The sequence below is a fragment of the Pinus tabuliformis genome, chromosome 9, assembly GCF_031772625.1.
Source record: "Pinus tabuliformis cultivar Carrire ecotype Pingquan chromosome 9, CPIR1, whole genome shotgun sequence".
NCBI lineage: Eukaryota > Viridiplantae > Streptophyta > Pinopsida > Pinales > Pinaceae > Pinus > Pinus tabuliformis.
The window spans coordinates 1,271,950,240-1,271,967,962 of record NC_142307.1 but is presented as its reverse complement, the minus strand read 5'-3'; the positions used below and the strand labels follow the sequence as shown (position 1 = coordinate 1,271,967,962).

The 17,723-nt window shown below is 36.6% G+C and overlaps 1 pseudogene; it reads left to right on the top strand.

The window, feature by feature from the left end:
• Window positions 1–10,676: 10,676 nt before the first annotated feature.
• LOC149153190 (serine/threonine-protein phosphatase 5 pseudogene) lies at window positions 10,677–12,224 on the top strand (annotated as a pseudogene).
• The last annotated feature ends 5,499 nt before the right edge of the window (window positions 12,225–17,723 follow it).

Below are 17,723 nucleotides of genomic sequence, written 5' to 3'. Positions count from 1 at the left end.
GACATTCTCAAGCTAGACATCAACACACCAGGTGTGAATATTGCATATTTTTCATCAAGAGGATCTGGAGTGTTGGCTATTGTTTCTATCTCTTATTTCCCCATATTTGTTCTTCTGCCCTCATCTGCACGCCTTGTTGGCTTGAAAGCTGAACCGTGTTGTTGCTGCTGCCATTTGTTGTATTTTTCCATAGACGTGTTTAGATGGAAATCTTCCAACCAGGGTTGGGTTTTAGAATGGCAGAGGGATTCAAAGGGGGCTAGTGAAGAAGAGGTGAAGCCTGTGTGCGACACCATTAATCGCTTGCCATTTTCTTGGACCTTGAATTAGCAGAGAGAAATCGATGGTCATCAGATTATCGATCATCCATTTTGATGGTATGATGAGGCTGCACAAAAAAATAGGTTTGTTTGAGACTATTTAGGCTACCCGTGTGATGTATATGCTATTAGAGGAGGAGTTGGCTACACAACAAAGTGGAGTGTTTTCTTGTTGAAGCATTTTTTAATTACAAAGGGGGCATTTATAACTGCAGAAAGGTACCTTAGTGTTAAAGTTTAAAAATAATTTTCTATTAGCTTTTAATATTTTATAATCATGGAATTCATGGTCTTAGAAAAATTTAGTGCTTTAAACTTCCCCTCATGGAAAGTAAAATTATAGATGCAATTAATGAAGAAAAATTCATGGGGCATAATAAGGGGTACAAAAGTGGCACTTACAAATGCCAAACAATTACTTGAATGACAAAGTAAAGATGAAAAAGCTAAGTTCATTATCAGACTTGCTCTTTCAAATTCACAGTTAAATCGTCTAGATCTCACTAAACCATCTAAAGAAATATGGGAACACTTGATTCAATTGTTCGGTGCAAAAGCTACAAATGCAAAATTTTCCATAAAATTGAAATTATTTAAACTTAAAATGAATGAAGAGACATCTATGTCTAGTCATGTAAATAATCTAATGTCTCTTATAAGATAGTTAGTTGAAGTTGGTGCCAAGGTAGAAGACAAAGATGCAAAATCCATCTTATTAAATAGTTTACCTTCAAGTTTTAGCAATGTTGTCTTCACCTTAAGTCAAATGTCTTCACATACATTAGATGAGACAATTGCAACACTTTTGGCAGAGGAAAAGAGGCTAAAACCAAAGGATACAAAAGGAAATTCTCAAATAGAAAATGCATTATTTTCAAAGACAAGGATGAGAAAGAAAAATGCAAATAAAAGTGAACTTGAATGCTACTATTGCAATAAAATTGGGCATACAACGTGGAATTTCAAAGACCGTGCCAATGATCTGTTAAAAGGGAAGGTAAAAGAATCAAAGAACATAACCGCAAATGATAATTCATTGAGTTTTGATGATGATGAATTCAATGAAGAAATTGAACCTCTCAAACTCTTTTAGAACAACTACAATTTACTGAAAAGGCTCAACATGGATGGTTGTACAGATAGTATGGAAATTGTGGATCTAGGGAAGGATCCCTCAGTGTTGAATATATGAGAGCGGCCTTCTCATGAGGTTATGCCACAACTTGGGACACTGTTCAGTAATTGACTTCAGGAGATTTGAGATTTGAAATTTCAGGAGTGGAACTCGAGAATCCAACTTGCTGACTACACCTTTACGAGGGTTATGAGGAAACTTGATGGAGGTCATGATGATCTGGAAGATGTAAACCATTTAAAGAATGATTATGTATTTTGTTGTCTACCGGTGGTTTCAATTAGTTTATGTAATATAAGAATTAAGGGGGAGAATTAGAGTTAATGCTTACATTTTATATTTGAGAATTTTGTTTGTGAGTCGTTGGTGATGGTTGAGAAATTCTCTCAACCTCTCCTTCTAAATTAGGAATAAGTTAAATCTAAGAAACTCTATATATTAGAGTAATATATGAATGTAATTTGTGTATGTGTGTGTGTGTGCGCGTGTGTGTTGATGCACCCATACCTTTGTGTGAAATATACGTGTGATTTTAATCATTGTGATTTATGGATGATTTTTAAATTCAATATATTTATGTATAATCAAAATTTATTCATAATAAAAATTTAACCTATTCTTCTTCAGTGGGTATGCTAGTATATAGAGATATAGGTTCATTATATCTATCCATTTAAAAAAATGCAATTTTCACTAAATATCATTTTACTAAGGAAAATTTAATCTAATAATATAACTAATATAACCACATTAAAAATATTAATGTGGTTGATATAGCCTAAGGCTTCATTTATATCCACAATTGATAAATATATAACAAAAAAAAACTATTGCAACAAAAACATTATTATTAAATTTGATTTTATTTAACCCTTAAGAATCCTAGTTCTTGATAAAAAATAGAAGTGTTGAAGAGTTTCTATCTATAAACTAGGTATGCTTTGAAAATCCCTAAGAAATTAGTGGGAATCAAACATCAAATTTCTTAAATTTATTAAAAGTCAATGCAACCTAACAAACTCTCTAACACACTACAACCATTGATAAGTATTCAGACGAAGCATGCTGAGCATATTCCCTTGAAAATTAATCTAGGTGGTGAATTAAAAAAAATAAAAAACCTCATCCTCATTAAGTTGAAATAGGAAGTCATCAACTAAATAATTTTTATATTCTACATAATGTAAATGACACATAAATGTCAAGTCATATATTACTTTATTCAATTTCATATTTTGTTTGGACATCAAAACAATTGTGTAAAACACTTATTGATGGAAGTAACAAAAAAGAGAAAGACTTGAACTAAGGACATTACAACTTTTTCAATGTCAAAATATTAAAATTGACATGCAACTTAGAGGGTTGAAAATTATTAAAAAATAGTGCAACCATATAAATTAAATCGTTGGTAAACACAAATAGACATTAATCCATAGTAGTTATTAAGACACTTACCTCATGATTTAAATTATTGGTAAACACAAATAGATATCAATCCATAATAGGCATTAAGACACTTATCGAGAGACTCTCTACACCTACAACCCAATATGGGGTGATGTTGTAGTGGTGTAAATGTTTGTTTGTAAACATTACATGTGGGCTCAATTAAAAACTAATAAACAGTTAAAAGTAATATAGATCCCACGGGGGAGATGTTGTAATGTCTGTGTAAACATGTAAACGTTGACTCATTTAATAATAAAAAGTTAAAAGTAATAAAAATAATGAAATTCAATTTGTTATATTGTAATTTTTTTTCAATTAATAAAATTACCAACAATTTTTTAGATAAAAGAAAATAATATACATATCACATTAAAATATGGAACATAGAAATAATAACTATAAATTGAGACCCGTTTTACCATATAAACCAAATTAATGATTAACCATATTTAAATTTAATTAATTAACACACAAAAACTTATTACTTATAATATAACCATGAATATTCACGCATACTTTACCATGGATAGTATTAGCTTGTAAATAGGCTTTATTACAATACCATGGATCAATAATGCCAATTATCAATACCACGTGCCCAAAAACCATATCTTATTTCACAATCAAAATATTTTATAAATATTTTATTTTAATTTTATTTTATAACATTTTTTAAATTAAATTTAAAAACAAAAAGAATTATAAATTGTTACTTTTGAGATATATCTAAAGCTTCTATCCTCACAACTATTAAAAATAGTCTGTGGATATTCCATATAGATTAAGGCAAAGTTTTAATAAAATAAAAAATTATAATACTTTTATATATAGAGATGTGTGTTTTGGTCAAGTGCATTCACTCGATTGTTGTCACCCCTAAGGAAACGAAGTTCAATCATCACTGTATTAATTTTTATGCCTTACGACGTTTCCTCTGGGAAAAAATCTGTCAAATTCAATGTTAGAGGATTGAAAGTTCTTCTGCCATTATATTCCACTGCTTTAATGGTCAACTGAATCTTGATTTGTGCAACCGTTCAACTTGATTTTTATTATAACTCATAACTCATGAACATATTGCTGGTACTTCACAGGTAAGGGATTCATCCTTCCAATTATTAGAGTTAATCCTTCCAACTGTTAGAGTTCTCTGACAAGCCTCTCCACTTCTAGCAAAAGAAGCAAGACAAGTTGGGCTGACATCCGTTGTGTTAGGGACAATGGAGAATCTTTAGTGATCACCTACTTGATCATTTTTGAAGGTTTCCAAGGAGCTTCAATATGTTAATATCAATTGTTAAATAATATGTTGCTATTTGTGATCCATATAGCTCTATAATGTATGTATGGTTTATGAAATTAAGGCATACACAACTTTTTTCTATCAATCAAAGTATAATCCCAACTATTATGTAATGAGCATGGTTTTGGCATTTCCATATTCATGCCCCATTCGTTCTCAATAATATTTTATATGTCAATGATTTTATAACTTCTATGCTCTCAGTTAGTTTCTTGTGAGAGCTAGCATTAAAAATGTTATGCTTTAAAAAAAAATTACTAGGTCCTTAACTAATATAGATATTCATATTCTTTTCATAAGCTTCATATTTACCTCCATATATTTTAATAGATTTAGGGATTTACCTCCATATAAATCAATACTTTTGGTATATCTCAATAAAGTTCATAATTACCAGCCAGATCTCCACTAAAAAAGATAAATTATGTCGTTCATAGTGCACTGAGAAAGTTAGTGCAATTTATATCTTAATATTTTATAATTTCCTCTGACCTTTCACAAATGGATTTCAGGTCAATAGTTTACTGTAAGTTCTGGATTGATCCATTCATATGATGGAAAAGTATTAATAAAAATGAGTAATAATTTTTACATGTTTCTCCTCAAACAAGAAATGTTGATGCAAGAGCATCTAGACCGCGCCAGCAATGTGACGGGGTGGTCACATGTTGTGGCTAATGCAAGACTTGAGGAAGACTTAGTTGTTAAATTTGTGTTAATTTCAATAAGGGCAAGTAGTTAAAAGTGGTCTAGTTTGTTTGAATGAAGATAAAGCTTGAATTATAACTATATAACTAATTCCTTCATGTGTGGAAAGAAGTAGTTAGGTATGACTTATGTATAACTTCTTTTTGAAAAAAAAAGGAAACAGAGGGAGCAAGGGAGAGACAGATGGAGTGAGGGGAGGTTTGATGGATAGAGAGGGCCAGGGTAGAGCACGCCCATCCTTGTATGATCAGGCCGTTGAGGTAACAGTAATATGCTAATAAAGATTCTGCATATGAAAACTGTAATAGTTCTTTGATTTTTGTGACTTGATCTCCCCATGGTTAATTGGACAAGTGTGTAAATGTCTGCTCAGAAATCTCTGTGTGTTTTATGTGATGGTCAGTGAACGGTCAATGAATATATGAAATGTTGTTAAGGAATTCGCGTCTGTCATAAATTAAATCCAGAATTAAGTTTTGTATGTTGTTTCAGAGGAAACTGTCATAGGTTGAACCCTGAGTCAGTAATAAACTGTTAATGTTACTGGAATTGCCATCCGAAATCTCTGTGTGGTATTTGTTAATTTCCAGTTCACGAAAGTCACCTTCTGGGCGTAAATGGACCAACATTTCTGTTGATTAGGGTCCCGCTCGGAGATCTGGAGACCCTGCCTGAAAGGGGGAAAAAGAAAATAGGACTGCCACAGAATAGGCATGTCAGTATGCAGGGTTTTCGGTAGAGTTTTGTGAAGAATTGAGCGCTGAATCCTGGCGGTATATTATGGAGAGTTGAATTACTTGCAATTACAGAGAAGGAGGGCTTGAGGAGAGCCACCTCCAAATTGTGTTAAAACTTCGATGCGCTCACCATGGACAACGCTACAGAGAGAACAATCGGTCGATGAAGTGGAGAACCAGCATTGGAAACGAAGTTCAATCATCACTGTATTAATTTTTATGCCTTACGACGTTTCGTCTGGGAAAAAATCTGTCAAATTCAATGTTAGAGGATTGAAAGTTCTTCTGCCATTATATTCCACTTCTTTAATGGTCAACTGAATCTTGATTTGTGCAACCGTTCAACTTGATTTTTATTATAACTCATAACTCATGAACATATTGCTGGTACTTCACAGGTAAGGGATTCATCCTTCCAATTATTAGAGTTCGTCCTTCCAACTGTTAGAGTTCTCTGACAAGCCTCTCCACTTCTAGCAAAAGAAGCAAGACAAGTTGGGCTGACATCCATTGTGTTAGGGACAATGGAGAATCTTTAGTGATCACCTACTTGATCATTTTTGAAGGTTTCCAAGGAGCTTCAATATGTTAATAGCAATTGTTAAATAATATGTTGCTATTTGTGATCCATCTAGCTCTATAATGTATGTATGGTTTATGAAATTAAGGCATACACAACTTTTTTCTATCAATCAAAGTATAATCCCAACTATTATGTAATGAGCATGGTTTTGGCATTTCCATATTCATGCCCCATTCGTTCTCAATAATATTTTATATGTCAATGATTTTATAACTTCTATGCTCTCAGTTAGTTTCTTGTGAGAGCTAGCATTAAAAATGTTATGCTTTAAAAAAAATTACTAGGTCCTTAACTAATATAGATATTCATATTCTTTTCATAAGCTTCATATTTACCTCCATATATTTTAATAGATTCAGGGATTTACCTCCATATAAATCAATACTTTTGGTATATCTCAATAAAGTTCATAATTACCAGCCAGATCTCCACTAAAAAAGATAAATTATGTTGTTCATAGTGCACTGAGAAAGTTACTGCAATTTATATCTTAATATTTTATAATTTCCTCTGACCTTTCACAAATGGATTTCAGGTCAATAGTTTACTGTAAGTTCTGGATTGATCCATTTATATTATGGAAAAGTATTAATAAAAATGAGTAATAATTTTACATGTTTCTCTTCAAACAAGAAATGTTGATGCAAGAGCATCTAGACCGGGCCAGCAATGTGACGGGGTGGTCACATGTTGTGGCTAATGCAAGACTTGAGGAAGACTTAGTTGTTAAATTTGTGTTAATTTCAATAAGGGCAAGTAGTTAAAAGTGGTCTAGTTTGTTTGAATGAAGATAAAGATTGAATTATAACTGTATAACTAATTCCTTCATGTGTGGAAAGAAGTAGTTAGGTATGACTTATGTATAACTTCTTTTTGAAAAAAAAAGGAAAGAGAGGGAGCAAGGGAGAGATAGATGGAGTGAGGGGAGGTCTGACGGATAGAGAGGGCCAGGGTAGAGCACGCCCATCCTTGTATGATCAGGCCATTGAGGTAACAGTAATATGCTAATAAAGATTCTGCATATGAAAACTGTAATAGTTCTTTGATTTTTGTGACTTGATCTCCCCATGGTTAATTGGACAAGTGTGTAAATGTCTGCTCAGAAATCTCTGTGTGTTTTATGTGATGGTCAGTGAACGGTCAATGAATATATGAAATGTTGTTAAGGAATTTTCATCTGTCATAAATTAAATCCAGAATTAAGTTTTGTATGTTGTTTCAGAGGAAACTGTCATAGGTTGAACCCTGAGTCAGTGATAAACTATTAATGTTACTGGAATTGCCATCTGAAATCTCTGCGTTGTATTTGTTAATTTCCAGTTCACGAAAGTCACCTTCTGGGCGTAAATGGACCAACATTTCTGTTGATTAGGGTCTCGCTCGAAGATCTGGATACCCTGCCTGAAAGGGGGAAAAAGAAAATAGGACTGCCACAGAATAGGCATGTCAGTATGTAGGGTTTTCGGTGGAGTTTTGTGAAGAATTGAGCACTGAATCCTGGTGGTATATTATGGAGAGTTGAATTACTTGCAATTACAGAGAAAGAGGGCTTGAGGAGAGCCGCCTCCAAATTGTGTTAAAACTTCGATGCACTCACCATGGACAACGCTACAGAGAGAACAATCGGTCGATGAAGTGGAGAACCAGCATTGGAAAGTGCTGTCCCTAGCATTTAGAGTGTTTTCATTTTCAGGTATTTTTGTTTGCAGTTATCATCATGCTGAGCAAGGTCTCGTTTCGGAGGTGCGACACATCTTTAATTCCCTGCGTGGGTTTGCAGTGAATGAGAAGCTAAGCGCGTGTGGGTGTGGTTGGATTTTTAGTAATATACCCATAGGTTCTCAGAAATATTCCACTGATATATATCAGAAACGATTGGTGCCGTCCAAACTATGTATTTTTAATCCTTCATTGCATGGCTTGGAAGTAAGATGCCTCATTGTTATAGGTGTAGCTGGAAGAAGTCAAATGGCCATTGTTGGCAGTGCTGGAATGTAGTCTGTACAAGTTTGTTGGAATCAACTACCTCTGGAGCGTGGATTGGACCAAGCGTGGTTTTCTGATGAAACGAAGAGACCCCAGAATTCGTTTTCATCATTTTTGGTATCAGAGCGGGAAAAGATTTCCTGCAGAAAGGAGTTTTTGCGTGCTGAGAAAGAAGAGTGTGAGCAGCCATGGTGACAGAGCTGGTAATCCGAAAGACTGGTAGGATAAAAAGACTAGACGAGCGTGTTTTGTGAGCGAGGGTTCAAAGGTTTCACAGGGAGAAAGCAGGTCTTGGAAGAAGATAGACGCTGACCATAGTAAAGAGGTAAGATAGCAAAGGAAAAGTTGCAGAGGGAAAATGGCCAAAGACAAAAAAGGTCAAAGATAACAAAAATGGAAGATAGCAGAGAGAGTTGAGAATTTCATTCTCAAGGGAGATTTTAAATCCGAACACATAGCAGAACAGAGAGGAGAAGAGTTTTACTCTCAAAGAAAGAATTTGCGGAAAGCAAATAACTTGAGACAGTGCATGCAAAATGCAGATGGACATGATCCTGCAGGGATCATAATATATATATATATGATGATGATATTTGTTTTAACTGAATTGATAAACTGTGATTGAAGGTTTTCAGTAGCAGGCAAAGGGAAAAGCAGAGCAAAGAAAGCACTCTGAAGTGTTCTCAAGGGAGAGTGAGAGCTTGCAGAAGCCTAGGAGGAGTAAAGACGGTGCTCAAAAGGAGGTTCCAGATGGAGGACCATGCTTACCAAAAGACTGAGCGTGGAGAGCTTAGTGAGGTAAGATTGCAGTGAGGAGGACTTGCTGTTGCGGAGGCTTGCTGCAGTAGAGAGAGGAGCTCAAGAAGAGAGGATGAAGACAAAGATGATGGAAGATCATTGCAGAGGTTCTGAAGAAAGCCACTATAGGGGAAAGAATGCCAAGACAAAGGGCATGAAGAGGATGAGTCAAGAGGAGCTTGACAAGCAACTTGCTGACATGAAAGCAAGATTGGAGATATTGACAGAGCTGCTACAAGAACTAGAAGACCAGAAAAGAGGATGGACCTTTCCATTAAAAGGAAAGAAGGTGATTTGGCACTCATTACAGATGAGGTGGAAGCAGAAGGAGATTGCCTTATGGACAAAGAAACTCAAATTATTTGAGTCAAGAATAAGAATGGAAGATGCTGCAGGCAAATTTGTTTAGAGGAAAACGCTTGAAGAAGCAAATGAAGCAGATGAAGTTATCTGCAAGCCAGAGGAAGGAATATCTCTGGATGATGATGAGGAAGAGGTGAGATTGTATGAAGGTCTCAAAAGTTTAGAAGAGAACTTGCATCAGCATACTGAAGAGTTGACAGAAAGACTAGAAGGAAACTCAGAGAAACAGGTTGAACTAGTGACAGAAGGTAAAACTGATGGAACCATGGAAACACAACCTTATGGGAAAGATGCAAATAAAATAATTAATGTTCCACATAAGCTTCCAACATTTCATACACCACTGTTAGAAGTCTTGGCTACGATGCTACCGTTCGAAGGAAGTTCAGGTATGCAAGAGGGCCAGATAAGCATCAGGAAGAGTGTTTTATCAGTAGAAAAGAATTCGTTAGAGGATATGCAACTTTCCAGGAGTAGTCTGAGAGAGACAGAAGAGGTCAAGGAGGGTTTAAATGATGTGGAAGTATCAGTTCGACAGGCAGGGGAAAACAAATCATCGTTTAATTTTATATTTGTTGGTCAACAGAAACCTGGCAGAAATGCCAGCAAATGTAGCGATCAACACTGTTCTGTTCCCGTGGTTTGGAATGCGTATCAAGCTGGTTCCCTTGAGAAGTTGGTAGGCGGGGACATAAAATCAATTGAAGGAAGGGTTAAGTTGCTGACATCTTGTCTTCACGGTGATAGAGGTAATCTTACAGCATTAAAAGAAACTCGAAATTTGGAAAATTTAACTGTGGGAAACAACAATCACCCTGTCCACTCAGGACATTCTGATTCCACTGAGCTGGTTAATGTATCAATAACAGGGTTGCCCATAGTTGGTAGCGACATTTCTTGGCGGGGAGCATGTGGTCTTAGCTATTGTTCCTCTCCACTCAATGGCTCCTCAACATTGTTTTCAAGCGATTCAGTATCACCCACACGGAATGTAGTTGACAGTCCTAGAAGAGGAAATTGCATAGAAGACGAGAGCTCAAAAATAGTAGTGAAAGCAACATATAAAGGTGAAAAGGGACAACCAATGAAGATTGTCAAAGAAGTTCATGAAGAAGAGACTATGATTTCTGAAAACATAGTAAAAGATCATCATGCTGTCATGATGATAGGCATGGTTGAGTCAACCATGGGAGATGTTGAGTTGATCAACCTGGAAAACGTACCTCAAGGAAGATGACATGAAGTAGAAATTCACCTAGCAAAAGGTGAAGAAAAGGAAGAAGAGCTGACAATGACAAAAAGTCAACAACAGGATCAAGGAGAAAAAGAAAGCAGCACTCATCAAGAAGCTAATGTATGGGAGAAGGAGCTAGAGTTACTGGAGAAATGGCTAAAAGCACCAGTACCTGATGAAGGCTGCAAGAGGTCTACAGTAAAAGAAGCAGAAGCAGGGGAAGAAGTTCACAACTGTGAACCAGGGCAAGGAAGTATTGTTAGAATAGATGATGCAGAGGAAAAACTTGAAAACTCTTTGAAGGAGTTAAATCAACACACTGGGATGTTGATGAAAGAAGGAAGTCCAGAACAACAAGTTGAAATATTGTTGAAAGGAGACACACAGTCTGAATGTGTGAAACAGAGGAAGATGCAGCTGGACAGCAGCAACAAGCTAAAGTAGGAAGGGAGAATTAATGAAGAAGACCAACAAGAAGATTGACTGGAAACAGAGATTGAGAACATAAAGAAACTGGTGTTGAAGCAGACCAGAAGGCAAAGGCTGGCAGCATCAGAAAAGGTGATCAGTCAAGTACTGAAAGATTTTCAGCAGGGTAAGAGAATTTGTCCAAATGATCCTGATGCCACCAAAAAGCTTGAAGAGACCGAAACAACAGTCAAAAAAGCTAGATTTATTGAGGCCATCTCAATGAATGATCTTGTGAATCATTCTGTTGTTGATCCCATTGATTTTCATTCAATAAAGGTAGAGCGACAGCATAGAATAGAAGGAGAAAATGTAACATTGGATTTTATAAAGAAAGTGATGGATGACTTCAAGAATCAGAAAAATATACGCAGAAGGTGTGCATTTCAAATATTATTACAAGTAAAGGATTTGCTGGAGGCAATGCCATCGCTGGTTGACATCGATATTTCGATTGGAAAGCAATTCACTATTTGTAATGACATCCATGGTCAGTATTATGACCTTTTTAATATCTTTGAGATTAGTAGGCTTCCTTCGGAGGACAATCCTGATCTTTTTAATGGTAATTTTGTTGATCGAGGATCATTTTCAGTTGAAGTTATACTTGTGCTATTCGTATTCAAGTGTATGTGTCCAACTGAACTCTATCTTGCAAGAGGAAACCGTGAAAGCAGGAGTATGAACCAGATTTATAGTTTTGAGGGCGAAGTCAAGTCCAAGTATAGTGAAAACATGGTTGAGCTTTTCGCTGAAGAGTTTTGCTGCTTGCCTTTGGCTCATGTCCTCAATGACAAGACTTTTGTTGTCCATGGTAGTCTTTTTAGTGTTGATGGTATAAAACTGGATGATATCAAAGACATTGTTCGGTTCCAAGAGCCACCTGAAGAGGGTCTGATGTGTGAAATACTTTGGAGCGATCCACAGCTCCATAAAGGGCGTGGACCCAACAAACGAGAGGTTGGTTTGTCTTTTGGAGAAGATGTGACCAAAAGATTTTTGCAAGAAAACAATCTTGCGCAGGTGGTCAGGTCTCATGAAGTTAAAGAAGAAGATTATGAAATTGAACACGACAGCAAAATTATTACAGTGTTTTTAGCTCCAAACTATTGTGACCAGAGAAGGAAGATGAAGTAGGAAGCACCTGACATGCATCCTAAATGGAGGAGCGGATCATATGGACAACTAATCAGGTGCTCATGTCCTAAATGTCGGAAAATGCTCAAAATTTAAAGTGCTTAGAACTAGTTCAAAGTTGAATGACTGGAAAGTGCTCATCTTCCCGATTCTGGTGCTACAAATGGTTCGAAAACCGGTCGTCGTATGAGGAAGTTATGGCAAAAAGAAGAATTTGTCCATAACATTAGAAATTTTAATTTTTCAAAAAAAATTAAAAAAAGAATATTCTGCCTGGCACGAAATCCGAGGCAACCACCAAACATTAAATGTAACTTCAGTTAAGTTGGTGGAATTTTGGCAAGAGCGCCAAATTTGGAATGTACTTGTTTAAGGGTGCAAGGTATCCATTTCCAATAATTTCAACTGTGAGCTAGACACTCCAAATGACCTCTAAAAAGGTATAAACTTCTTATTTCTTATACAGAGGTAGACTGTAGGGGCATTCACCGGACATGTCACCTCTAAAAAGAGGATGAGTTCCAGAGGCTACCTGACCCTCTACAGGCTCTGCCTAAAGAAATAACAAAGTAAACACTTAGAAGTCTTAGACATACACATACTTGAAGGTTAAGGTCTTGCGGAATAAGACAAGTAACTTTCTGTAGATGAATAAGTGATTATGTGTGTATGCAAGTTATATTTATTTGTTGTTTAATACTTTATATCAGTTTTGTTTATCATATCATCTTCAGCAAATAAATACATCAAAATGATAAAGCAGTTCACCCCCCCCCTCTGGGCTACATCTGCTGGACCAAACCTCTCCAACTAGGCTTGTCCTCTTGTATTAAAATTTCTACAAAGGCTAATACAAGAATATGGGTGTCTCAAAGGAAAATCTGACTGTAAATACAGAATCAGAAGATAGGAATTAGCCAAACATGCTCTTTCCCAAACACTAAACAATGAATTTTGTACCTTATACAGTACTTTCCCCGATTGGCCCTGGTGGCCCTTTAAACTTGCATGGAGAATTTTGAGGTGAAGATGACCTAAATTGGTTTTGAAACCTCTTCCATTAGACTCAGAAGGTCGAAAATAGCATACATACGCTTTTGAATCACCAAAAACGGATGAACATAGCCCCCAAACAGCTCATGCACTGAATTGGCCCTAGTGGCCCTGAAAGCTTCCCTGAAGCAAAACAGTGAAAAGAATGCCTCAAAAGGAAAAACGATCTGTAGAAATGGATTCACAATGCTGAAAACCTTCATGAATGACCTTCGTTCCACATTCACTGGCTGAACAATTCCCAATGCAGCTCCCAAACTGGTTTGGCCCTGGTGGCTCCTGGAACTTCCACGAAGCAAAAACACCTGCAAATGACCTCATATGACTATACGACCTGCACTAATGGCTTCAGAAGGTCGAAAATACCCAAAATCAAAAAAAAAATTCGTCCAAAACCGACTTTCCTAGCCAATGTTATGGCCATTTAAAGTTTCTCCAGTTTTTCCCTAGAAAAACTCCAACTAACTTTAGTTAACTCCAGATAGCTCCGCCAATTATGGCGGGTCCGCCAAATTTGGCGCTCCTGCCAAAATTCCGCCAACTTAACTGCAGTTACATTTAATGTTTGGTGGTTGCCTCGGATTTCCTGCCAGGCGGAGTATTCTTTTTTTATCTTTTTTTGAAAAATTAAAATTTCTAATGTTATGGACAAATTCTTCTTTTTGCCATAACTTCCTCATACGGTGACCGTTTTTCAAACCGTTTGTGGCACCAGAATCGGGAAGACAAGAACTTTCCATTCATTCAACTTTGAACTAGTTCTAAGCACTTTAAATTTTGAGCATTTTCCGACACTTAGGACATGAGCACCTGATCACACCTCCCAAATGAGAAGACTTTTGGTCCCCAAAAGCTCACTGAATCTCTGAACTGAACTGTACAGCACTTGAGGAACAGAAATATCCTCTTTCGTTCAGCCAAAAGAGCATACTGATGCCAAAATGTCCTGCCTTATCAACTGTCGTCATGGCGAATGTTGTTGCATAAACCAAGTATTCGTTGAATCCCGACCAAGCTTGTTCGCCAGACAAACTGAAAGTTTGCAGAAACCAGCAATGAAACTTTCTGATATATAAGCTGAAATATTCCCCTGAACATGTGCGCTTGCGAGCTGTCACAATGCCCATCCATGGCACCTTCGCTCCAGAAGAAGAGCTGCCTCCCAAATGAGAAGGCTTTTACAAAGATGAAACACCTCATCATTTCTCCTCTTTACAATCTTGGAGATCAAATTAACTTTTTCCAAGTCAATATTACATTACATGCATGGTTAAAAACAAAGTAATCAACCCTTCAAGTTAATCACACATACATGTTTAAAATACAAGGAAATCATCATGATCCCTGTGCTCATGCATATTATTCTCATGCATGCAGTTTATCCTTCAACTTTCTCTTAAGTACAATCATAAGTACAATATCCTCGATCACATGTACATGTACTTTCAAAGCTGAAATGAATATAACTTTCGCTGCAATAGAGTGAGTCTCATACTCAGCTTTTCCATCCTGCAACTTGCATTCCCTTAACAAAGAAATGCATTCAATCAAAGACATGCAACTTTAATTGGATAAGAATTCTAACCATTTCTTACCAATCCATTTCAAAGGCGCTTTCTTTAACTGCACATGGATATCAACATGTGTATCATCCTGACACATATCAATGATGGAAACATCCTTCCCATTCTTGCCATACTCTTTCTCCCATTTCTTCAACTTTCGTGGAAGCATTGTTGGATTCAGAGCCCAACACCTTTCAACAGTATGTCCTTGCTTATGGCAATAAGTGCAACACATGTTCACCTTCTTGATAGCATGATTTGCATTGTTCAATGGAACTTTGGCTTCTTGCCTCCTTTCCTTCAAAAGTTTCCTGTATGTTGCCATTCTTTTCCAACATCTAGAAACACTATGGTTAAACAAACCACAAAAAGAACATGCAATTCTTTTCCAATGCTTATGTGGAAATTTTCCATGCTTTACATGATCAAAGGAAATATGATTGAAATCAGATTTATACCTTTGTATTTCACCTTCATTACCTTCATGAGGAGATGAATCAAATGAAGAAGAAGCTCCTTTTGGAACACCATCAATCCCTTTAATGGTTTTAGAGCTTTTACCACTCCCTTGTTCAAGTGCATGCTTATGCACACCTTCTTCTTGCAATGTATGTTTCAAACTATTGCATTCCTCAAGAATACAACCTTTACAACCTTGAGATAAAGAACCTGAAATGAAACTCCTTCTAGGAACTGTTTCAATTGCCTTCATGGCTGCTTTAGAACTTTCTCCATAAGATTGTCCATAACCAAGACCCAAATTCTTAGGCCTTACCTCAACCATTATTGGCTCAACTATACCCTGTGCATGTTTTCCCTATCCTTTTCCTTCATATCCCATTTTGGACATCAACTTGGACCCTATGCCTCTGGTATGTTTCTCAAAAGAACCAACATAAACATTCTTATGCGAATTTGAAGACAAACAAGAATTGTTTACCTCTTCTTCAAGTTGATAATTGGCTAAGGCTTCTTTGTCAACAAGGAGTTGTGTCTCCAACTCATGCATCCTTTCCAGCTTCATGTTTGCAATATGAAGTTGGCATTCCATTTCCTGCAATTGGTTAGAAAGCAACTGATTCTCTTCCCTCATGGAATTCAACTGCTCTTGAAGTCTAGAGCTCTTTCTTTCATCCTCATACATTTCTCTCACCATATTCGTCATGATGAAAAATTCTTGCTTCAAGCCTTCATCAAAGAATCTTGTGAAGGAGGATGATTTTGAGAACTCACTTATGGAAGTTGTCATTATAAAAATGAACCAAAGAGCTTCAACAAACTCAAACAACAAATACTTTGCACAATAATAAGGCAGTCAATCTCCAACACTGCTTAAGACACCTTTCAAGCTACACAATCAAGCTAGTGATGTCAGTCAAGCAACCTAGTGCTCTGATACCATCTGATCTGAAAATGGAATGTACTTGTTTAAGGGTGCAAGGTATCCATTTCCAATAATTTCAACTGTGAGCTAGACACTCCAAATGACCTCTAAAAAGGTATAAACTTCTTATTTCTTATACAGAGATAGAATGTAGGGGCATTCACCGGACATGTCACCTCTAAAAAGAGGATGAGTTCCAGAGGCTACCTGGCCCTCTACAGGCTCTGCCTAAAGAAATAACAAAGTAAACACTTAGAAGTCTTGGACATACACATACTTGAAGGTTAAGGTCTTGCGGAATAAGACAAGTAACTTTCCATTTTCAGATCAACAACTCCAGGACAAAGTCTGGGATCCAGGAGGAATTTTATTTTTCTTCATTCCTTTTTGAAAGCACATGATCAGAAGATCATGAATGTTTTCAACTGTGAGAGTCTGATGCAGGAGCATCTAGACTGGGCCAGCAATGTGACGGGGTGGTCACATGTTGTGGCTAATGCAAGACTTGAGGAAGACTTAGTTGTTAAATTTGTGTTAATTTCAATAAGGGCAAGTAGTTAAAAGTGGTCTAGTTTGTTTGAATGAAGATAAAGATTGAATTATAACTGTATAACTAATTCCTTCATGTGTGGAAAGAAGTAGTTAGGTATGGCTTATGTATAACTTCTTTTTGAAAAAAAAGGAAGGAGAGGGAGCAAGGGAGAGACAGATGGAGTGAGGGGAGGTCTGATGGATAGAGAGGGCTAGGGAAGAGTACACCCATCCTTGTATGATCAGGCCATTGAGGTAACAATAATATGCTAATAAAGGTTCTGCATATGAAAACTGTAATAGTTCTTTGATTTTTGTTACTTGATCTCCCCATGGTTAATTGGACAAGTGTATAAATGTCTGCTCAGAAATCTCTGTGTGTTTTATGTGATGGTCAGTGAACGGTCAATGAATATATGAAATGTTGTTAAGGAATTCGCATCTGTCATAAGTTAAATCTAGAATTAAGTTTTGTATGTTGTTTAAGAGAAAACTGTCAAAGGTTGAACCCTGAGTCAGTAATAAACTGTTAATATTACTGGAATTGCCATCCGAAATCTCTGCGTGGTATTTGTTAATTTCTAGTTCACGAAAGTCACCTTCTGGGCGTAAATGGACCAACATTTCTGTTGATTAGGGTCCTGCTCAAAGATCTGGAGACCCTGCTTGAAAGTGGGAAAAGGAAAATAGGACTGCCACAGAATAGGCATGTCAGTATGCAGGGTTTTCGATGGAGTTTTGTGAAGAATTGAGTGCTGAATCCTGGCGGTATATTATGGAGAGCTGAATTACTTGCAATTACAGAGAAGGAGGGCTTGAGGAGAGCCGCCTCCAAATTGTGTTAAAACTTCGATGCGCTCACCATGGACAGCGCTATAGAGAGAACAATCGGTCGATGAAGTGGAGAACAAGCGCTGGAAAGTGTTGTCCCTAACGTTTAAAGTGTTTTCATTTTCAGGTATTTTT